Source organism: Cherax quadricarinatus, chromosome 52, assembly GCF_038502225.1.
Source record: "Cherax quadricarinatus isolate ZL_2023a chromosome 52, ASM3850222v1, whole genome shotgun sequence".
NCBI classification, from domain to species: domain Eukaryota; kingdom Metazoa; phylum Arthropoda; class Malacostraca; order Decapoda; family Parastacidae; genus Cherax; species Cherax quadricarinatus.
Window position 1 is genome coordinate 9,949,180 of NC_091343.1, and position 23,961 is coordinate 9,973,140.

A 23,961-nucleotide genomic window follows, 5' to 3' on the forward strand; every position below is an offset into this window, starting at 1 on the left:
TACTGTTGTCAGCGGCCCATTCGAAAGAATTGGCTTATATCACTAAGACTTGCTGTGTCCTCAATGGACGCCTCTCTCATAGAAGCTGTAAGGATGATACTCTGTTGTGAGGTTTGGTGTTCGTAACGAGGTGGTGTGTTTGAAGTAATATACAACGATTCTGTTATACTGTCTGCCAGGTAACCTATCGTGTCCCTTCAGATGCAGGAGCTTGATTCCTACATCCTGCCTAAGCTATACCCTGGCGACGAGCCGGGGCTTTGAACTTGTACGGCCTGCCAAAGACTCACAAGCCTGGTCCCACTGAGGCCCATATCCTCGAATAGGCAGTGCTCCCCACAAGCTCTCAGGAATTCTCGCCAAACACCTCTCGAAACTCTTGGGCACTATCAGTCCAGCACATCTCAAACACTCAGGTGATCTTCTCAATCGCATTCGCAACATCAACATCAGGAACAAGAAACTTTCCAGCCTTGACGTGACTTCCCTATTCACTAAAGTACCTACTAAACAAGCCATCGTCTTGCGCAAGAAAATTGACGATTCACTTGATCCTGGTTGAACTATGTGTTGGCTTTACGTGTTTCTCTTTTGAAAATCACCTCTTTCAGCAGACTTTTGGACTACCCATGGGTTCGCCACTCAGTGCAGTCCTAGCGAACCTATACATGGAACATCTAGAAGCCGAACGTTTCTCCACCATTATTCCTTCGTCTGTCACCTGGCTCCGTTATGTTGACGACATTCTCCTCATAACTAAACGCTTCAACGTTCCTTCCAAGACAAGCTCAACCAGGTCGAGCCTTCAATCCAGTTCACACTTGAAGAAGAGGTCGACAACACTCTTCCTTTCCTTGATGTACTACTCTGCAAAGCTGACCACGAACTTCGTTTTAAAGTCTATCGAAAACCCACCAACCAAAACGATCTTCTCCACTTCTACTCTCACCACGACACCAAAACCACGTGGTGTAATTATATTGCACTCAGAATCTGCAGCAACGAGTTCCTTGAGGAAGAATGCACTATAATTGAACAGGTATTTTCCAAACTCCACTATCCTGTCACTTCATCAGAGACTGCAGACGGCGAGCACTATCAACACACCCAGAGAAGACACTGCCGAGAAGAGATACATAGTCCTTCCCACCAACTCCATTGCCACTTCTTAACTCGCTGAACGGAACCAGCCAGTCCAAAAAAACTAGGACAGTGTTGTCCACTGTACCATGTCGACCATGACGAGTTACCAGTTACTCCTTTTGCAAGCATTTTGTGTGCTATTACTTCATGGTTTGCGTGCGGCAGGCAGTACCAGCCTGGTTGATCTAAGCCCTGATCCACCGCGAGGCCTGATCAAATACCGGGCCGCGGGGGCGCTGACCCCCGCAAAATCCTCGAGATATGGTCACCTATCGAAGTTTTTTGCAAAGTCAATGTACACTAATATCTACGAGAGGTAGGAGTTACTTACCGTGGGTTGTGCAATGTCTGAGAACCAGTGTTGAACACTGTTGCTTCATAAGGATACAGGTAAAAGTATTAATGATACCAACAATATGGATAAGACAAGTGCATACACCTAGGACATCTTTATTGCACACGTTTCGGTCCTGGGACCTTGGTCCCAGGACCGATGTGTTAAGTGATGCACTTGTGTGGTTTCATCCTTCATAGAATTCTTTCAAGATAATGAAAATGTGCGACTTCAGTGCTGTCGGTCTATAGTATTTTGTGCGCTTGTTTTACTGTCACTTTTGTGGAGGGACTGTACCATAGGAAACACTGTGCTGGAAACATTGTATGAATAGTGAAATGAACTAGAATATACATTTTCATAGCATACTATATATACTACTTCATGGCATCAACGGGGTGGGCAAGGACCGACTGGCAGAGAGGGAGCAGGACGAGAGGACACAGAGGGAACCTGAACACAGATGAAACAGACACATAATAAACTTTTATCATTATGATGGTAAAGCGATAAATAGCTAGGAAACCGAATAATGTAAGTTAACTTAATACGCACCCACCGCTCCACCTCTTATGGAATCTTCAAAAGGAAATCAAGCTAAAGTGGATCTGAATTGTGGCTCACTGAGGCCGGTTCTGTCTTCGTTTACAATTACCCTATACTTTATTCAAGCTATTTTGAGTCTCAAGATATCTTTTGAAAAGTAGAGATGATCGTGCTAAAGAAATCAGTCCATAGAAAGTAGGGAGAAAGGCCCAGGAGCCAGGGTGCGCCACTCCAGCAGATTCAGCTAGGTCGTTATTATTATTATAATCAAAAAGAAGCGCTAAGCCACAAGGGCTATACAGCAACTAGGTCGTTACACACTCCAATTACCAAGAAAGCAGCTACATAAATGCTCGTCCCCTAGCCTAACTTCCCAAAACACAAAATGTCCGCACACACCTTTCTGACCAGACTCGCTCATTATCTATTAGTAACCTCCAGAAGATACCCATACAAGCGACCCCCTGCCATTATGGATGACCTCCACCATCTCTGCGATTTTTTTTTTTTTTGCCCCTTTGTTTTTAGCTTTTAAATAAAACTGAGTACATCAGCAGTGTGCTGCTACAATACTCTCTCTGCAAGCTATCTTCATTTATTAACACATTCATTACATTACGAGGTTCACATCAATTTCTTAAAACTTCCTGTTAAATTTAAAAATGTCATTTTCTTTATTTTAGGTTAGACTGGGTTGGGTTACATCAGCTTAGGTTAATTTATGCTGGATTAGGTTGCATAGACGCAGAAAGAACGTAATACATTAATAATAATAATAATAATAATAATAAATAATCATTATTTCTACAAGTACATGCACAAGGTGTCCAGGTCAAGCCGACATCAATGACATACTACTATATAGAAAGCCCTTTGTTATGTAAAGAATTTCCGGCAAATTAGGTCAATTTTGTTCTAGGATGTGACCCACACCAGTCACCTAACACCCAAGTACCTATTTTACTGATAGGTGAACAAGGGCAGCAGGTGTCTTAAGAAAACACGTAATAATGTTTCCAACCGTACCGGGGATCGAACCCCGGACCTCAGTGTGTGAACCGAGTGCGCTAGCAATCGATATACGGGACACAATATCACACTGATTTTGTAAACGGTCCAAATCGGACCGAAACGTCTCCTATGTGCGGGTTGTGTGCATTGCTCCAATCACAGTATCGTGCCTTTTATTTAAAGAACCTAATTTAAACCATAAACAGGTAAATTAAAAACAACGTCCTCGTTGCGTCTGGAAACGAGGCAGCTGAAATTAATCATTAAACGTTGAAGTACGATTATCAGCACTGATGCCAGAATGATCTGCTATATAACAACCGAAGTAGAAATAACAGCTAGTTATGCTGGGACTGGGGGGAAAAAGGTGGAGGGAGTTTGGGAAAATAGCGAGATATAGGGAGATGGAAGGAAGAGGAAAAAAGCATGGGAAAGGTAGATTAAGCTAGGTAGGGGAATGGGAGAAAACAAGTGGGTAAGAAGGCTAGGGTAAGGGGTAGAGAGATAGAAATGTGTAAATAACAGGGATAGGGAGAGGATGGAAGAACAAAGTCTGACTGCACGAGACAGGACGGAAGAGCAATGAGGAATATGGAAGAGTGAATAGTAAAGGTCAAGCAACACGAACGTGTGAGAAGGGAGAGAGAGAGAGAGAGAGAGAGAGAGAGAGAGAGAGAGAGAGAGAGAGAGAACACGTTTGAGTGCTGAAAGTGCAGGAACCACACGGGTAGGGAAGGCAGAACAGAAGGATGGAAGAGCCAACACGAGGGAGAGGGAGGAGGAAAAATTATAACATGAAAGATAGGTGGTGTGAGACATGGAGACAAGAGGAAGAGGAATGCAACACACACAAAAAAAAAAATAAGCTGTGACAAGGCCTGGAGGAAAAGAGTAAATGAATAAAGTAACAATGGGAAGAGATAAATAGGGGAGGAGAGGAGAGACGGTGATGGCTCCCCAGGGACAAGCTTAGAGGGGGAGACGTAAAGGTGATAATGAGAGAGAGAATGTAAATGTAATAAGTGAATGTAACGGGAAGGGGAGTCTGGGATAAAGATGGGAATCAGAAGCAGCGGGATGATGATGAAGATAGATGAGGGGTGAAGGGGAGTGAGAGTTAAGAGTAGAGAAGGGTGATGAAGTAGGAGAGGGGGGAGGGGTAAGAGAGTGGGAAAGGGGGAGATGCCGAGCGGATATCATTATGAAGACAAAAGGCGAGAATAAACAGGGCGTGAAATCAGAATACTGCTACAAACATGACAGCAGTATGTAGAGACAACAGAAGCAAGGATACTGATGCATCCTGATGGCAAACGGCCCTAAAACAAACATGACAAAAAAAATCTGTAATTTCTTAGCTTGTAAATTCACGCAGTTTTAATTTGAATATTTTAAGTGAATACGTAACCACATGGCAATTAGGCATTAACTTCTTAATTGGTTTAAAGGCTTAATTAGCTTAATACATACTCATTACTGAGGCAGTGTCAAGTAGTTAGAATAACTACTGGACTTAGGTAGTCTAGAGGAACATACAACCACGCAGCTCCAGGCAGTCTGAATGCCACTGAAAAAAAGGTAGCTTGACGTCTCTAATTACATTGCTTGACCACAACAGTCGAGGTGAACCGCTTCATCAGGCAGTTACTACAAAAGCTTTATAATTAAGAACTAATTTAAGGCTCTCGAAATAAAAAAAATCCTAAGTCTTCAGCGCATAAACTCTGACATTAGAAAGAGAGCTTCCCCAAGGCGCAACTAGTATGGCTTGTGTACCCAAGCAACGCAATTACTAATCTCTCGAAAACTATTTGGCAAAATTACAGCTTATGCATCAGTTTACAGTGATTCTTTTTTTTTTTTAATACGTAAGTATATCAAACTTTTTGGAGTGAGTTGGAAGTTGTCTGAAAGTGAGAAATGCACTTGTAGCTATGGCCAAGCTCTCGTTAATACGATTTGTATCTGGTAGGCGTTTAATTTTTTTTTTTAAACGCTGTCAAGCACCTTATCTACTGGGAACGCTTGGAAGCACTTGACTTGTACTCGTTGGAACGCAGGAGAGAGATATATATCATAATCTACACTTGGAAAATCCTGGAAGGAATGGTCCCAAATCTGCACACAGAAATCACTCCCTACGAAAGTAAAAGACTGGGTAGGCGATGCAAAATACCCCCAATTAAAAGTAGGGGCGCCATTGGTGCACTAAGAGAAAACACCATAAGTGTCCGGGGCCCAAGACTGTTCAACAGCCTCCCATCAAGCATTAGGGGAATTGCCAATAAACCCCTGGCTGCCTTCAAGAGAGAGCTGGACAGATACCTAAAGTCAGTGCCGGATCAGCCGGGCTGTGGCTCGTACGTTGGACTGCGTGCGGCCAGCAGTAACAGCCTGGTTGATCAGGCCCTGATCCACCGGGAGGCCTGGTCATGGACCGGCCCGCGGGGGCGTTGATCCCCGGAATAACCTCCAGGTAACCAGGTATAGGTGTGGGAGTGAGTACTGGTTTTGGTAATGCGGATGGCACGGGTGTGGGTCGTGGGTATTGGTTTGAGTGTTAGACGTGGGAGGCTTAAGTGTTTGGAGGCTGGTATAGAACCATAAAATAACCTATTCTCTTTCTCTCTTTTCTTCTCCGTCCGTCCGTCTCTCTCTCGATGCCAACATACACAGATAAAAATGATGAAAAATAAAATTAGTTTCACAAATGGCTTCATCACAGTAACAAACACGGTGTCTGAAGCCGAGAATATTATTAAAATAATGTTCTTTAATCACATTACCTTTCAAAACATTAGAGTGTACCTAGAAAAAAGATCATTTACCGCCACCAGACTTTCCCTTAAATCTTTAAACTGCTTGGGCAGTCTCAAAGCATACTGAAGTTTAATCTTATAGTCAATCATGAATATTTTTTTATTACCAGGTTCTGTGCGGTATTTTAAAAATTCCCCGAAGTGAAAGACGTGAGAGGAAACGCAGAGTAAAACCAAGGAGAAGGAGGGTGGCAAGGCACTGTTAAAAACACTGTCAACATCCGCGGTTCACGGCTCATTAAACCTTTAAGGAAATATGAGGCACGAGGAATTAGACATGCGCAACACCTGAGTATCTTGGTTTGATGGCGTTTCAGGAACTATTGATTTTTTCAATATAGTGATTCAAACTCATACATAAAATGAAACTTACTAATTTCAGTTTCTTATGTGCGGGTTATTTGTGTATTGTTCCAGTCACAGTATTGTGCCCTTTTATTCTTCAATAGTAATACTATACGAAGACTGTAAAGATGACGAAATCAGTTCCTCAATTTTTCAGAACTACACACAGTAGACAGTGGAACATAAGACATTTTGCCAGCAACAACAGCCCAAGTCTTCAAGAGGAAACTAGACAAGTTTCTGCAGGAGAAGCCTGACCAGCCAGCTGTGATGACTATGTGGGCTTGACTGGGTATAATGACGAAGGAAGTCTGACCACAGACACGCGTAATGTTAATTCACATATACCCAAATACTATGACAACTCCGATCATCCATAGGGATTTTTTTTCTTTTTTCTGTTTTAAACAACTTTCATTATTTACCAGCAGTGAGAATAATAAATTGTTGATATATATGGAATAATATATGAACAAATTATTTTCGTAGACACCAGTGGACTTTATATTCCTGCTTTTGAAATCTAATGACCATCTACAACCTCTTTACATTGTCAGTGACGTCTGGTTATTAATATTATCTTTATTTTTTCTTATACTCTCATTTATTTTATCTAAACACTATATGTACCTCGATAAAAACTAAAACATTTAGGAAATGTGCTCATTTAGTGAGCACATTTCCTATGACTCGTAAAATAAGATACACGTAACAGGCAAACTAAATTATTTTTATGCTATACATCAGACACCTACAATCAAACATATGACATTACAAAATTAGAATTAAAGTTAAGATTTTAAAAAATCTTTTAATGATAGTTTAAAAAAAATATAATAAATGCCCATCAATCGGAATTTAAAAAAAAAAAAAGGTTTGGGTGATCAAATGCACGCAATGTTGCCTGAAATTGCGAGGCCTGAGGCTGAATTTTACTTTATATGTTCAAATATTATAGATGATCAATCACACACAATCGTCCACATCCCAAGTTTTTACTAAAAGCCAACAGGTTTTTAGCTAACCACGGGTAAAAAAGACCCTTTAGGCAAGTTTGGACCAGCAATCCACCATCAGTCCTTAAGGGACATCTTGGGGATCTCTCATATATTTTTCCGTACCTGTGCTACATCCCAGAATCCTGTTCAACTGGGAGGCTAAACATTTCCAAAACCACCCTAGTGGGAAACATTCATATCTATATTAGTCTCCCCCCCCCCCAAAAAAAAAAAAAAAAAAAAAAAAAAAAACACGCAAGTCTTATCCTGGAAAAACCACAGTTGTCAACATTACATCAGAAATTACTGGAGCAATAGCACACAAGAGAATATCACCATAGCAGCAATACACTGATGAAATGAATATCACAGCAGCAGCATAAGACGTGTCTACAAAGCTCACATCCTACTACAATGTTAGGGTATATCTAGCTTCATAAAATCTTGGGAAATGTAAAAGTATATCGCCTTCAAAACCTGGCAAGACCAAAAACGATTCCTAAGTTGATGTAAAGAGACAAGTCTAGGGTACCAAAATTGTAGGAGATAGAAACTACAACGTCAAAAGATCTGTCTAGGTAATAAGAACCGCATACACACATCCAGAATATCACTGGTAGGTATGCAGGTCTTGAATTTTATTTCCAAACCTCTCCATTACTCATGCGTTCCCAGCTACACCTACTGCCTTCCTCAAGCGCTCTTGTCAACTGCTTCTGCTGCCTTCCTCAATGTTCCTGTCCACTCCTGCTGCCTCCCACAATCGCTCCTATCTGCATCTTTTCCCAGCGATACACGAATTTCACATCCGTTTCCATCAACATCTGCCTCTGATTTACACGTGGCAGGGTTCGAGAGTTTTTCTACCCTCACAGCCCGGCTTGGGGGCCAGTCTTTTATGTTGTTTGTTAACTAGGCTTAATGTTACGGTTGACGGCCCACTCGTCCACACAGCCATTACAGCCTGGTCGATCTTACAGAGGTAGTAATCCAGTTAACTTTTGAAGACTTCTGCACTTGTTCCAGCAATATTTCTGATATCTGCTGGTAGTAGGCTGAATATTTTAGATCATGAACGCTGAAAAAGTGTACATTCCCAGTATTTTGAGAAGTTCCTAATTGTTTAAATGCTACAATGACTGTGTGTAATGTGAACGATCCAGCTTTTATATTACTCTTGCCTTGATTGAAGACATCAGCGCCGAACTGTTACATAAACGCACCCTGTCAAGCCATTAGTCCATGTCTGCACCGGACAGGAGCCTGTTTAGGCGTATGTAACAATAAAGTAAAAAAAATAAATACTCAGTATTTATCACTAAGCCAGAACAATAAGCCATAATTAACGTTACTACACAAGTCTTTCGTGTACGGAACTTCAGCAGTGTGTTTTGTGTCTAGTTCTCAGTTGGAGTTCTTCATTCTTTCTGAATCTGAACATTTATAATTTGTCACCATTAAACATGTGATCTTCCACTGTCCACTGCAAGATTTGGCTGGTAATTGCTTGCAATTTTTCTGTCTTCTACCGAGGCGACTTTCATGATGATTTTGGTATAGTTCGCAGGATGATACAAAACTGCAGCCAGTGTTTTTGTTTATGTCTGCTATGAGGATGAGTAACAGTAGAGCCAAGACGTGCCTTGGAATACAGAACTACTCTGCTAATTGCTAGATTATTCTTTTGTTTACTGCTATGTTCTGCTCGTTACAAATTGAAATATTAATTTTCCTGCTTTTCCTGTTATCCGTACTGACTATTTCGTGGGCATTGTCTCCATTTTCGCATTTCGCAATGCCTTTACGAAGTCTGAGTAGACCATACCAACATTTTTTATTTTCTTCCGAAGCTTCCGTAATTTTCTCATGTTGGTCTGGCAACTATGATGAGCGAAATCGTCCAGCTCCAAATTTATATTGACTTGGGTTTATAAATTAAGCTTTTCCAAAAAGTTAGTAATTTTGTATCTCCCCATTCTTTCAAAGACATATATGATGCGTGATGTTAGTACCATTCCTCATTTTTTTTTGTCAAAGCTCTACTGCTTCCTTTGTGCAGAGAACCATGCCTGAACTTTTTAAAGCTTTTGGGATCTCACCATGATCTAAGCTTTTGCTCCAACAAATACCGAGTGCTGGTACTAGTGGTATTTTGCACTTCTGTATAAATAAAGAGTTCCACGAATCATGCCCAGGTGCTGCCTGCAAGTTTATTCTTTTCTCTGAGGATGAGGGTCCTGGGGACCCTCGTCCTCAGGGAGGTATAACATCTTATAGGAGTGAGGAAGAGCCAGTTCAGAGTGTGGGGGAAGGTGCGTGAGGAAGTGGGTAGAATGAAAGAGTAAACCAGCTGGGATTGATTGCATAGACAGAAATTTTAAAAGCAGGTGGAGATATAGTTTTGGATTGGTTGGTGCTTTTATATAATAAATGAACGGAAGAGGGTAAGGTACCTAGGGATTGGCAGAGGGCATGCATAGTTCCTTTGTATAAAGGCAAAGGGGACAAACAAGAGTAAAAATATAGGGGAATAACCCCGTTGAGTATAGCTGGCAAAGTATATGGTAGAGTTATTATTGAATGAGTTAAGAGTAAGATGGAGAGTAGGATAGCAGATGAACAAGAAGGCTTTAGAAAGGGTAGGGGATGTGTAGACCAAGTGTGTACAGTGAAATATAGGTGAACAATATGAAGGGATTCAGGGAAACCAGCAAGCCAGACTTTAGTCCTGCAAGTGGGAAGTACAGTGCCTGTGCTCTGAAAGAGGGGTGTTGATGTTGCAGTTTTTAAACTATAGTACAGGAGCACCTCTGGCAAGACATTCACTCTAAAACTGTATCCCCATCAATCGCAGCTGCTTTACCCTCTTTCATTCTGCCCAATACCTCACGCATCCACATCCCCCTCCACACTCACAACTGGCTCTTCCTCACTCCTACAAGATGATACATCTCCCTGCCCAATGCACGAAATCACAGCTTCCATATCTTCAACAACATTTAACAGTTCCTCAAAATATTCCCTCCATCTGCTCGATACTTCAACTCTCCATTTAATAACTCTTCTCTCCTATTTCTGTCAAATTCATTCGTTCCCTAGGCTATCCTAACTTATTAATCTCATTCCAAAACTTTTTCTTATTCTCAGCAAAATTTGTTGATAGTATCTCACCCACTCTCATTAGCTTTTCTTTTACAGTGCTTCACCACTCTCTTAACTTCTCTATTTCTCTCCATATACTCCTTCCTCCTTGCATCACTTCTACTTTGTAAAAATCTCTCATATACTAAGTTTTTCTCTCTTACTTCTCTCTACCTCATCATTCCACCAATCGCTCTTCTTCTCTCCGCACCCATTTTCCTGTAACCACACATTTCTGCTGAACACTAATACTACATTCTTAAATCTATCCCATACCTCTTCAGTAGGTTGGTAGACAGCAACCACCCAGGGAAGTACTACCGTCCTGCCAGATGACTGTGAAACAGAAACCTGTAACTGTTTTGCATGATGGTAGGATTGCTGGTTTCTTTTTCTGTCTCATAAACACGCTAGATAACAGGGATATCTTGCTACTCCTACTTACACTTTGGTCACACTTCACAGACACGCACATGCATATATATATACATACATCTAGGTTTTTCTCCTTTTTCTAAATAGCTCTTGTTCTTCTTTATTTCTTCTATTGTCCATGGGGAAGTGGAAAAGAATCTTTCCTCCGTAAGCCATGCGTGTCGTATGAGGCGACTAAAATGCCGGGAGCAATGGGCTAGTAACCCCTTCTCCTGTAGACATTTACTAAAAAAAGAGAAGAAAAACTTTATAAAACTGGAATGCTTAAATGTGCGTGGATGTAGTGCGGATGACAAGAAACAGATGATTGCTGATGTTATGAATGAAAAGAAGTTGGATGTCCTGGCCCTAAGCGAAACAAAGCTGAAGGGGGTAGGGGAGTTTCAGTGGGGGGAAATAAATGGGATTAAATCTGGAGTATCTGAGAGAGTTAGAGCAAAGGAAGGGGTAGCAGTAATGTTAAAGGATCAGTTTTGGATGGAGAAAAGAGAATATGAATGTGTAAATTCAAGAATTATGTGGATTAAAGTAAAGGTTGGATGCGAAAAGTAGGTCATAATAAGCGTGTATGGACCTGGAGAAGAGAGGAATGTAGAGGAGAGAGAGATTTTGGGAGATGTTAAGTGAATGTATAGGAGCCTTTGAACCAAGTGAGAGAGTAATTGTGGTAGGGGACCTGAATGCTAAAGTAGGAGAAACTTTTAGAGAGGGTGTGGTAGGTAAGTTTGGGGTGCCAGGTGTAAATGAAAATGGGAGTCCTTTGATTGAACATTGTATAGAAAGGGGTTTAGTTATAGGTAATACATATTTTAAGAAAAAGAGGATAAATAAGTATACAAGATATGATGTAGGGCGAACTGACAGTAGTTTGTTGGATTATGTATTGGTAGATAAAAGACTGTTGAGTAGACTTCAGGATGTACATGTTTATAGAGGGGCCACAGATAAATCAGATCACTTTCTAGTTGTAGCTACACAGAGTAAAAGGTAGATGGGATACAAGGAGAATAGAAGCATCAGGGGAGAGAGAGGTGAAGGTTTATAAACTAAAAGAGGAGGCAGTTAGGGTAAGATATAAACAGCTATTGAAGGATAGATGGGCTAATGAGAGCATAGGCAATAGGGTCGAAGAGGTATGGGGTAGGTTTAAAAGTGTAGTGTTGGAGTGTTCAGCAGAAGTTTGTGGTTACAGGAAGGTGGGTGCCGGAGGGAAGAGGAGCGATTGGTGGAATGATGATGTAGAGAGAGTAGTAAGGGAGAAAAAGTTAGCATATGAGAAGTTTTTACAAAGTAGAAGTGATGCAAGGAGGGAAGAGTATATGGAGAAAAAGAGAGGTTAAGAGAGTGGTGAAGCAATGTAAAAAGAGAGCAAATGAGAGAGTGGGTGATATGTTATCAACAAATTTTGTTGAAAATAAGAAAAAGTTTTGGAGTGAGATTAACAAGTTAAGGAAGCCTAGAGAACAAATGGATTTGTCAGTTAAAAATAGGAGAGGAGAGTTATTAAATGGAGAGTTAGAGGTATTGGGAAGATGGAGGGAATATTTCGAGGAATTGTTAAATGTTGATGAAGATAGGGAAGCTGTGATTTCGTGTATAGGGCAAGGAGGAATAACATCTTGTAGGAGTGAGAAAGAGCCAGTTGTGAGTGTGGGGGAAGTTCGTGAGGCAGTAGGTAAAATGAAAGGGGGTAAGGCAGCCCGGATTCATGGGATAAAGACAGAAATGTTAAAAGCAGGTGGGGATATAGTTTTGGAGTGGTTGGTGCAATTATTTAATAAATGTGTGGAAGAAGGTAAGGTACCTAGGGATTGGCAGAGAGCATGCATAGTACCTTTGTATAAAGGCAAAGGGGACAAAAGAGAGTGCAAAAATTATGGGGGGATAAATTTGTTGAGTATACCTGGTAAAGTGCATGGTAGAGTTATTATTGAAAGAATTAAGAGTAAGACGGAGAATAGGATAGCAGATGGACAAGGAGGCTTTAGGAAAGGTAGGGGGTGTGTGGACCAGGTGTTTACAGTGAAACACATAAGTGAACAGTATTTAGATAAGGCTAAGGAGGTCTTTGTGGCATTTATGGATTTGGAAAAGGCGTATGACAAGGTGGATAGGGAAGGCAATGTGGCAGATGTTGCAGGTGTATGGTGTAGGAGGTAGGTTACTGAAAGCAGTGAAGAGTTTTTACGAGTATAGTGAGGCTCAAGTTAGAGTATGTAGGAAAGAGGGAAATTATTTCCCAGTAAAAGTAGGCCTTAGACAAGGATGTGTGATGTCACAGTGGTTGTTTAATATATTTATAGATGGGGTTGTAAGAGAAGTAAATGTGAGGGTCTTGACAAGAGGCGTGGAGTTAAAAGATAAAGAATCACACAAAGTGGGAGTTGTCACAGTTGCTCTTTGCTGATGACACTGTGCTCTTGGGAGATTCTGAAGAGAAGTTGCAGAGATTGGTGGATGAATTTGGTAGGGTATGCAAAAGAAGAAAATTAAAAGTGAATACAGGAAAGAGTAAGGTTATGAAGATAACAAAAAGATTAGGTGATGAAAGATTGGATAGCAGATTGGAAGGAGAGAGTATGGAGGAGGTGAATGTATTCAGATATTTGGGAGTGGACGTGTCAGCGGATGGGTTTATGAAAGATGAGGTGAATCATAGAACTGATGAGGGGAAAAGGGTGAGCGGTGCACTTAGGAGTCTGTGGAGACAAAGAACTTTGTCCTTGGAGGCAAAGAGATGTCATGTCTGAGGGCAATGTGTGGTGTGAATATAATGCAGAGAATTCGTAGTTTGGAAGTTAGGAGGAGGTGCGGGATTACCAAAACTGTTGTCCAGAGGGCTGAGGAAGGGTTGTTGAGGTGGTTCGGACATGTAGAGAGAATGGAGTGAAACAGAATGACTTCAAGAGTGTATCAGTCTGTAGTGGAAGGAAGGCGGGGTAGGGGTCGGCCTAGGAAAGGTTGGAGGGAGGGGGTAAAGGAGGTTTTGTGTGCGAAGGGCTTGGACTTCCAGCAGGCATGCGTGAGCGTGTTTGATAGGAGTGAATGGAGACAAATGGTTTTAATACTTGACGTGCTGTTGGAGTGTGAGCAAAATAACATTTATGAAGGGATTCAGGGAAACCGGCAGGCCGGACTTGAGTCCTGGAGATGGGAAGTACAGTGCCTGCACTCTGAAGGAGGGGTGTTAATGTTGCAGTTTAAAAACTGTAGTGTAAAGCACCCTTCTGGCAAGACAGTGATGGAGTGAGTGATGGTGAAAGTTTTTCTTTTTCGGGCCACCCTGCCTTGGTGGGAATAGGCCAGTGTGATAATAAAAATAATAACCTCTTCAACCTCACTGTCTATACTCTCACTAGGCCACCTTTCTTCCAATAGTTTATATATTACCCCTAAACCTTCACCTCTCTCTCTTTGTACTGCAAGGTGGGATCCTAAACCTTCACCTACCTACCTATCCTCCCCTCCCTCCCTCTCTCTCTCGCTCTCTCCTGCAAGGTGGGAAGGTACTGAAAAACTGTGTATCCTCAACTCTCCAGTTTAGTCAATGGATATAGATTCATACTGGTTTCAGGAATTTGCTTATTTCGTTATCATCATCGTTTTAAGAACCTCCTATGAGTAGTGGGCCAGTTAAAGATGTACCTTTTGTTTGAATTTTGTGTATGTGTACAATATTTAGGGTTTCTTTTTGCAATTTCCTGAACAGCTATAAAATTTCTGCTCCTGTGCTTCTTCCGTCGGGTATGAATGTTTTAGTTTCTGCTCTGTATCAGTAATCTCTCGGTGCAGGTTGTCTTAATTTGTTGTGATTTATGCTCATTTTATAAGCAGTTCCGTAACAATTTTTCTTCTGTACAGTCAAGTTCTCTTTACAATATCTGATCTCCTTGTAGACTTTCTCAGTGGAACATATTTTATACAGACCTTGTGTGCTTCTGTATTCAGCTTTTTTTTTTTATTTACTGCTGTAGGCTAAGGATGCTCAGGACCGTTTCTCAGGGAATCTCCGATAATTTTTTTCTATTTAATCAGAAACAATTCTCTGGTGTTGGAAGTTATATTGACTGAACATCCTTTTATGCTGACTACTATCAGGTTGCTGGAAGGTTTATATGCAAGGATAATTATCAGATTCTTTTTCTCTCATTCTCAGTATTTCTAGTGTATCATTTGATGATTTTAAAACTCTTACTGATTCTTACAAAGAGTCCTGTTCTTTGTGACATATACACTATCTTCTGTACCGTGTAAGTAGTAGTACTGCACCCATATCTTACTGTCCAAAACATCCCGTGTGTGTGTTTCTGTGAATGTTCCACTGTCTTTGCTTTTGTAATAAGCTCACTTACACATTTAACTTTTTATTTGCTTTTAAACCCTAAATGTTAACAAAAGAAAAATTGAAGGATTTACCATCTGGGATGTTTTTTAATACCTCTTGTACTGTTCCATTCTGTAATATGGCACTTTTATGTAAACTGTGAACAACAACGGTCCCAACACTGACCCCTGCGGAACACCACTTGTGACGTACCCCCATTCTGATTTCTCCCCATTTATGCAAACTCTCTGCTGCCTATTTGTCAGCCGTGCCTCTACCCAGGAAAAAATTTCTCCTATTCTGTGTGCCAAGTTTCCTCAATAGCCTCTGATGTGGAACTCTATCGAAAGCCTTACTGAAGTCCATATACACAATATCATATTCATTACCATGATCTACCTCCTCAAACACTTTAGTGAAGAAAGTTAGTAAATTCGTAAGACAGGAACGCCCCTTTGTAAAACCGTGTTGAAATTCATTAATCAATTTATGCCTATCAAGATGGCTACGAATTGCTTCGGCAATTGTTGATTCCATAAATTTTCCAACTATGGAGGTAAAGCTTATTGGTCTATAGTTCGAAGCTAAGGATCTATCACCTGCCTTGTAAATAGGTATTACATTTGCCATTTTCCACTTATCAGGCACTATGCCAGTTTGTAGTGATATGTTGAAAAGATTAGCCAAAGGTATGCTAAGTTCCTCTTTTCATTCCTTTAACTCCCTTGCAAACAGTTCATCAAGGCCTGGGGATTTGTTAGGTTTTAATTTCTCTATATGTCTTCTGTGACAACTGTAGTTTTCTATACTGTTAGGTATTCTGGATTTCCCACCCTCTTTCTCTGAATAAATTTCTTCAGTCACAATGGTTAGTTCACCCAGTTAAATTACATTATTTGTAATTTACTAAATTAGACTTAACATGGGGATTTCCGGCGTCTTATTCTTTTTGTGGTGACAATTTTGCAGGAAATCAGACTCAAGGCTGTGACCTCTGATCACTCCTGGCAACCTAGTATGATTGAGTCACTTAATCCAGATTTGCAAAGATGCTTGTCTTCATAAATATGAGTTGCGTTTGCTTACACTGCTTCATTGCATAACTTATTCCAATCCTCCAGTCGCTCTCTCCCTCCAGCACCCACACACTCCCTCACACACCTACTCTCTTCTCTCCCATGCCCACTCCCTTCTCACTCTCGCTCCTTACCCCTAAACACCCACTCCCACATTCGCAAGGTCCACTCCCACATTCTTCGATATTCTCCCTGCCTATTTCTTCTTTCGTCTTCCCTCCTCTCTATTCACTTTTTTTAATTCATCTACTGCCTGGTTCCTTTTACCTTCTTCCTAATATTAATTAACGCTCGTATTCAATCTATAATCAATTACTCTTTCTTCGTTACCATCGTAACTAAGTCCCACCTTAATATATGAGGAAATAAACTCATGTTGACAGGTATAACCAATCTGAGACAAACCACACACCCGGGTACGCATACGGACACTCACCCCAACACGGACGCTAACCAACACACACCTACGCTCACCCACACCCCCCACACACACCTGCTCCAACACCACCAAACCAGGGTGTCTGAAACCGGTTTGGTGAGCCTCAGCTCTACCTGCCACCTCCTCATTTATGCTGCTTGCCCCAAGCACCAGCCAGCCAGCCTGCTTGTCTTTCCATCTGACTGCCTACCTGACCCCCCTTCCCGCAAAAGATCCTGCCATGATCTGAACCTACCAGCCTTCCTTTTTGCTTTAATAACATTGTTACATCTGCATGCCTGCCTGCCAGAAGCCAGACCAGGCATTCGACCAGCTTGTTTGCCCGATATGCTGGCAAGTTAGCCACAGCCTGCCAGCCTACAAGGATTCCAATTAAAATAAGTCACTGACTTTTTTTGGATTATCGTAGGTAATCTACACATAAGCTGCAATGTATGATATTTTATGTAACTGTATTTATGTGAACCTGTACCTGAATAAACTTACCATACTGCCCCAATAATATCCACGACGACTTGCCTGAAGCAGCAAGCATCAACCACTTGTCTGCCACTCTTGACAACCACAACCCTCTACCCCATGAAGAGGCTCCACTTATTCCCCAAATAAAGCAGGTAGGTTGTCGCCAGAGATAAGTGGTCTTAATGAACTTGTCGAGTTGCCTTATGTCACAGCCACGGCTCGACGTGTTGGGCATTTGTCTCCCTCCGTCCTTGAGGGACTCGTGTGAGGCAGATATTACGCAGAGTTGCTGCTGTGTAGAGAACACACATGAACACACAAACACGCTGGTTAAATGTTCGTGCAGATATTCGCATACTCGTATACACACATGTAACAAAAATAGACAGGTATGCGAGACACAGGCACATGCATTCAAGCACAAACAAGCGCACAAACACTCGTTATGCTGTTAAGATGGAAAACCAGATTAATATAGTTGATATACATTAAGTGGTGAAAAATTCTAACAATGACAAGCCTCGCAGATTGAAGATGGACAAATTTAGATTTTCAAAAGGTATAAGAAAACACTGTTTTAGCTGCAGAATTGTGGACGAGTGGACCGAACTGCCAAGTAGTTCCAGTGAAGCGAACTTCTTGGGTTGCTTTAAAACTAGGTTGGACATGTACACGAGTGGGTGTGAGTTTAAGCAGGACCTACTCAAGCCAGTAGGCCTATTGCAGTGCCCTTTTATTATGTTTTAAATACACACATACTCATTCGACCTAAGCAACCACAATTAGGTGAGTACACATACTCTGTACAAACATGTATACACACACCTGAACGTAGAGGTAGGGGCCACACCTGGTTGCGAAGACAAGAACCACACCTGGCTGGTCATGGAGGTATGGGCCACACCTGGAAGTGGAGGCAGGCATGGCCTGCCTCCACTACCGCAGACCAACCTGTTGCTAGATTTTTCTTGATTACCGTCTGATCATTTAGGCTATTACTACCTGCAAGTCGCAGGTTCTAATATATCCCCCATCCATATTTATCTCGCCTACATTCGTTTCACACTCAAAACATAGCCTCACCCCGTCACACTTGCACTCTCACTCGCCTCACATCTAGGAGCACACACACCTCATGTCTACATACCTCACGCACACTTCCACACACCTCATGCCTACATACCTCACGCACACTTCCACACACCTCATGCCTACATACCTCCCGCACACTTCCACACACCTCATGCCTACATACCTCACGCACACTTCCACACACCTCAAGCCTACATACTTCACGCACACATCCACACACCTCAAGCCTACGTACCTCACGCACACTTCCACACAACTCAAGCCCACAACTCATAAGATGACAAATAACAACATTCACAACGGTAGGAAGCTTCAAGATGATGTGCCAAAAACACACACGGTAGACACCAACAATAATTGAGTTTGAAAACTGTTGTGATGACAGGTGAACAGGTACACCAACCTGTTCCTTACCTTCACCGTTGTGATGACAGGTGAACAGGTACACCAACCTGTTCCTTACCTTCACCGTTGTGATGACAGGTGAACAGATATACCAACCTGTGCCTTACCTTCACCGTTGTGATGACAGGTGAACAGATACACCAACCTGTTCCTTACCTTCACCGTTGTGATGACAGGTGAACAGATATACCAACCTGTGCCTTACCTTCACCGTTGTGATGACAGGTGAACAGGTACAATCTGTTCTTACCACCATTGTTGTGAAGACCTGAAGGTTACCTGACCGGTACGCCCCCAGCAGACCGGTCCGAGACCAGGCTTCTTGGTTGATGGTCTGGTCAACTTGACTGTTGGTGCTAGCCACAAGCAGTCCAAGACATGTGTCATAACCCGCTGAACAGCAAATGACAAACTTACCAGGGTCCCTCTTGAAGGAAACTAGGTCTGTTGGTAATTCCCTTAAGCATGGTGTTGAAGAGTCTTGGTACCTTACACTTATTCAGTTATCTTTTAGTGAACTCTTTGTTCTCCTACACTTCAACAGGAATATTTTGCACCACCTGCCAAGCCTTCTGCTGTATTAAGTAATTTCGGTGAGCAAATTTGGGGCCAATCTCGTCAGAATTTTCCTAGTGCAGTTTCTTACCTTTCTCAATAAATAACAAAAAAAGGGCACAATACCATAACTGGAAAGATACACAAATAACCCGCACATAGAAGAGAGGAGCTTACGACGACGGCTCGGTCCGACTTGGACCATTTACAAGTGTGACTTTGTAAATGGTCCAAGTCGGGCCGAAACGTCTACTTATCTTTCTCGTCATTATTCTAAGGAGTCTAAGGGATTTCAAACGTTCCCAGTATTATAGGTGCTTAAGTTAAATTTATACGGGCGGCAAAGATTCTCTGTACATTTTCCCCATCGGCAATTTCGCCTGCCTTAAAAGGGGTTTAATTTACAATGTTACTGCACTCTAAAGAGAACTAATGACGTAACAGAGCATCGTAACTGGCTTGGCATTTCTTGTTCTGAGGATTCTAGTTATCCGACTTAACGTTTGCCTTATAATCCCCGAATGTGAGATCCTCTGACATTATCACTAAGTCCCACACATTCTTCCACTCTGTGGCTCACTGGAAAACTGACAGGCGAACAGGTAGACTAACCTGCTCATCATCTTCACTGTTATGGTAACAAGTCTACAGGTAGACCAACATACTCCTCACTCCCAATGCTGTGGTGACAAGTCCACAGGTAGACTAACCTGCTCCTCGCCTCCACTGTAGTGGTGACAAGTCTACAGGTAGACTAACCTGCTCCTCACCTCCGGCTATTGCTCCCCCTCACTCTTGAATGGACGGCAATTTTAGTAACGGCAGAACAGAAGCAGCTTCCTTCACCCTCATCCTGGGTCCAGATAACGTACAGCCGACACTGTGAAGACTCACTGCAGAACAGTCTTTTACTGGTAACAAAGTTTCGCCTTGTCTTTAGCTTTATTATGTCGTCATGACTTGATAAGGCTCATCAAAAACTTGCTCTGCAATGTGCATCTTTCGATGACCTGTTGACTATGTTTTGATTGTTTTTTAGGTGTGGGTCAACTGTCCCGGGGGAAAGGGGGCCGTGCCAGGCCTTCTGGTTGCTTGATCAACCAAGCTACTGGTGCTAGCAGCACGCATTCCAGCATAAGCACCGAAACAGATAAACGTCTCGAGGAACATGAGAAGTTCCGATGCATCTGAAACAGCGCTCCAGCTCCTAGAGTTCAAGTTCTGTGGTTTACAAACAACTGAGAAGCACAGAATCACCAATATCGCCAATCTGCTTAATCTGCTGATGCAGCGATTTTTATGTAAAGAAGTCTCCCAACTAACCAAACCGTAAAAAAAAAATAGGTTGTTGGATTCTTAATCCGGCAAACTCTAACAGCGATTCGAAGGGAATTTTGACGTTCATCTTTTTTTTTTATGACTCCTCGTGACATAACGAGCGTCTTCATAACTCACTAGTAACAGTGTGAAATATACTCACCTGCAGCATTCCATCCTCCAACCCAGCCTGGGTTAATACTGGGTTTTCCCAAGCATTACCCAGCATCAGTTTCGGAAAGTTCTCTCATCACCGCTGAACGGTGAGGTCACAGGTAATCTCTTAATGTTCTTATATATGATTTGCAGTTTGATTAAATAAGATTTATATATACATATATTTAACTAGCACTCAGCAAAATACAAAACAAAATGTAGCAGCTCGGTGGCACTGAAAAAATGTGATGAGATCCTTCGATTATTAAGCGATATAAGGATGGTTTTTATGTAAGACGAGGACGTTTTTTGTGAGACTACGACAGTTTTAATGTTAGAAGACGGTTTTTATGAGAGATAAGGACGGTTTTCATGCAAGATAAAGACGGGTTTTATGCGAGGTGAGGGCGAGTTTTATGAGATAAGGACAGGCTTTGTGCGAGATGAGGATGGGTTTTACGTGAGGTGAGTACGGGTTTTATGCGAGAAGCAGCCCGTTCACCAGCACCGTGAAGGAAACATTCCAACACTTAATTTGTTACTTTCAGATCAGACTTATGAGTATTACTGTCAACTAAATGTTATAACTTTTAGATCAGTCTTAAGGTATCATTATCAGCAATGTTTTATCTTTTTCAGATCAGACTAATAACTATTTCTATGAACCAAGTGGGCAGCTATGAGCAATATCAGCAGAGATCACATCACAAGACTGCCGTTTCTCGAGAGCAACTTACAGGTGTTGTCTGTACTTACTCCCTGTGGTTATAGTTTCTCTTAGTTATGTCTTTCAGCAGCTGCAACAACAGCGATGACAGCAACAGTAACATCAGCAACAGCAATAGCAACATCAGTAACATCAGCAGCAGCAGTAACAATAGCATAACATCAATAGAAGGAACAGCAGCAACAATAGCAAATTAAATGTCCACCAGTTATCATGGAACAACGGCTAACCATCACGCCAACAGAAGCTAACCACCAAACAACCCACCACTATCACAGAACCTAACCACTACGTCCACAGAACCTGCCCACTATTCTGAGAACCTATCTAACACGCCCACAGATTATTTGTTTCATTAAGATGTAAGTGAGAGTAAGACGGGTGTAAGTTAATGTGACCCAGGTGTAAGCAAGGAGGTTACAGGAGAAACCTAGAATGAGGCAGGTGTAAGCGAGAAGGGGGCTTATAGGCGAAACCTCGAAATCTAGCTTTCTTTCTTTAGTTCTTCCGCACCTTTCCTAACAGCCTTTCTTTCATCCTGGGAAGGACAGGACAGGTCGAGAGGGAGTTAGGGAGCTATCAGAGCAGGTTTCCCTACACACACACAGCGTGCACGTTGGCACACGTCATTAGTTTTATATAAATAAAACAATAAAACAGTTACAATAGGCTCGTTTCCCGCCATATTGGCTCATATCTCCCGCAATACAGACAGCTCTCAAAAAAGGAGAAATAGTCAATAAAATGAGAGACTTCTCGTAATGCCTCGCCTCACACCCTACACATCGAATGTTTCATTTCCATCGAACTACGAATGTTGAGTGTATCCTCCGGTGCCTGACGTTACTCTCCAGTGTAAGTAATTTGGTAACTAGCGATTAACAATTAGAATAATTTAGGATCAATTTAACATAATTTACGTTAAATCAAATATTCTAATTCTGAATTGCTTTAAGTTGCTTCGATCATTCAGAATTTCACGCACATTACTGGGTTAGGAAAAGAAGTATTTTGAAGACGGGTTGTGTCAGAACATATCATCACAACGAGAGAGTCAAGAAGGATATAACCTCTCGCTGACCCAGTAATTATGTTAAAATTACCAGCGACACGAACCACCAGGTTTTGGGTACAAGGTGCAGGGGAGCGGGTGAGAGGGAGGGAATGGTAGAGATTGGAAGAAGGGGGGGAAAGTTAGGAAGGGATCAGGGAGAAAAAACAAACTGCAGAGAGGTGAAAATAGAAGGAAAGGAAGGCAGAAAAGAGGGTGGAAAAAAAGGTAATGGAGAAGTTAGAAAAGGGCAATGAGGGAAAAGAAAGGCAAGGGAGAGTGGAAAGAAAGGCAGTGGAGAAAGAAAGGAAGGGGAATAAACGTCGTGTCAAAAGGTCAGTAACAGTGACCACCTGACAATATCAGAACAGAGGTTCGAGACTTCCCTGGCTGTTTACAAGAGGGAACTTTGGTAAGCTCCTCAAAGGCTGTGGTGCCGACGTTTGACAGCTTGCTACTGGCCCCAACAGCCACAGTGCTCTCGTCCTCGACCAAGAGTGCTAGTCTGGGACCCAGCCATCGGGGCGATGACTATGAATGGATAACAGGTAGAATATAGGTAGTATACCAATGATCTGTTCATGTGCATTAATCTGAATTTTCAGCTTGTACCGACGTCAGCATAGACTATAGGGCACACCACCAAAATACTCCATCAGGAAACCCGAGTGACGTGAAAAATTCGTAAAATGCCAGATGGAGCCGCAGCAGTAGCCTGTTACGACCGACTCTCTGGTAAGTGATTGGTTGAAATTCTTTTGTACGCTCGAAGGTTTAGTGGTAACGGTGACCGCCTGGTGACCCAAGAGCGGTGGTTCAAATCTACGTTGTTTGTTCTGCACAATGGAAAACATTAACAGCTGCGGAGAATTTGAAGGAAGCATAATTTAACATACTTAATGTGCGACTAAGTTGTGGTGACTTTCCAGCTAAAAGAAGATGAGCGTAATCAAGAAAATTGTTATATTGATGAGGAAGATTATGTCCCTTAAGGAGGAACTTATTAAGTTCCTCTTGAAGACAGCCAGAGGTTTACTGGTAATTCCCCTTATGCACGACAGGTTATATACAGCACCTTGGGAATGGAAGTTGTGTCAACAGATATGACTCACAGTTGTGAAGGATAGCTCCAGTTCCTTAGATAAAGAACCCTCCACAACATTAATCTAGATTGGACAAGAAGACCATTCTCGCAAGCTTTATGTATGGGCGATCAGAGAAGCCTCGTCAATGGACATATCTACCTTATTGCCTCCCTCAAACTGAGTTATTTACTCCACACCAAAGAAAGAGATGACTCTCAAATACAGCTTTGATCTCTCGCCCGAGTGGGCCCGTCTCTGTCGCCCGAGCGGGCCCGTCTCTGTCGCCCGAGCAGGCCCGTCTCTGTCGCCCGAGCGGGCCCGTCTCTGTCGCCCGAGCGGGCCCGTCTCTGTCGCCCGAGTGGGCCCGTCTCTGTCGCCCGAGTGGGTCCGTCTCTGTCGCCCGAGCGGGCCCGTCTCTGTCGCCCGAGCGGGCCCGTCTCTGTCGCCCGAGCGGGCCCGTCTCTGTCGCCCGAGCGGGCCCGTCTCTGTCGCCCGAGCGG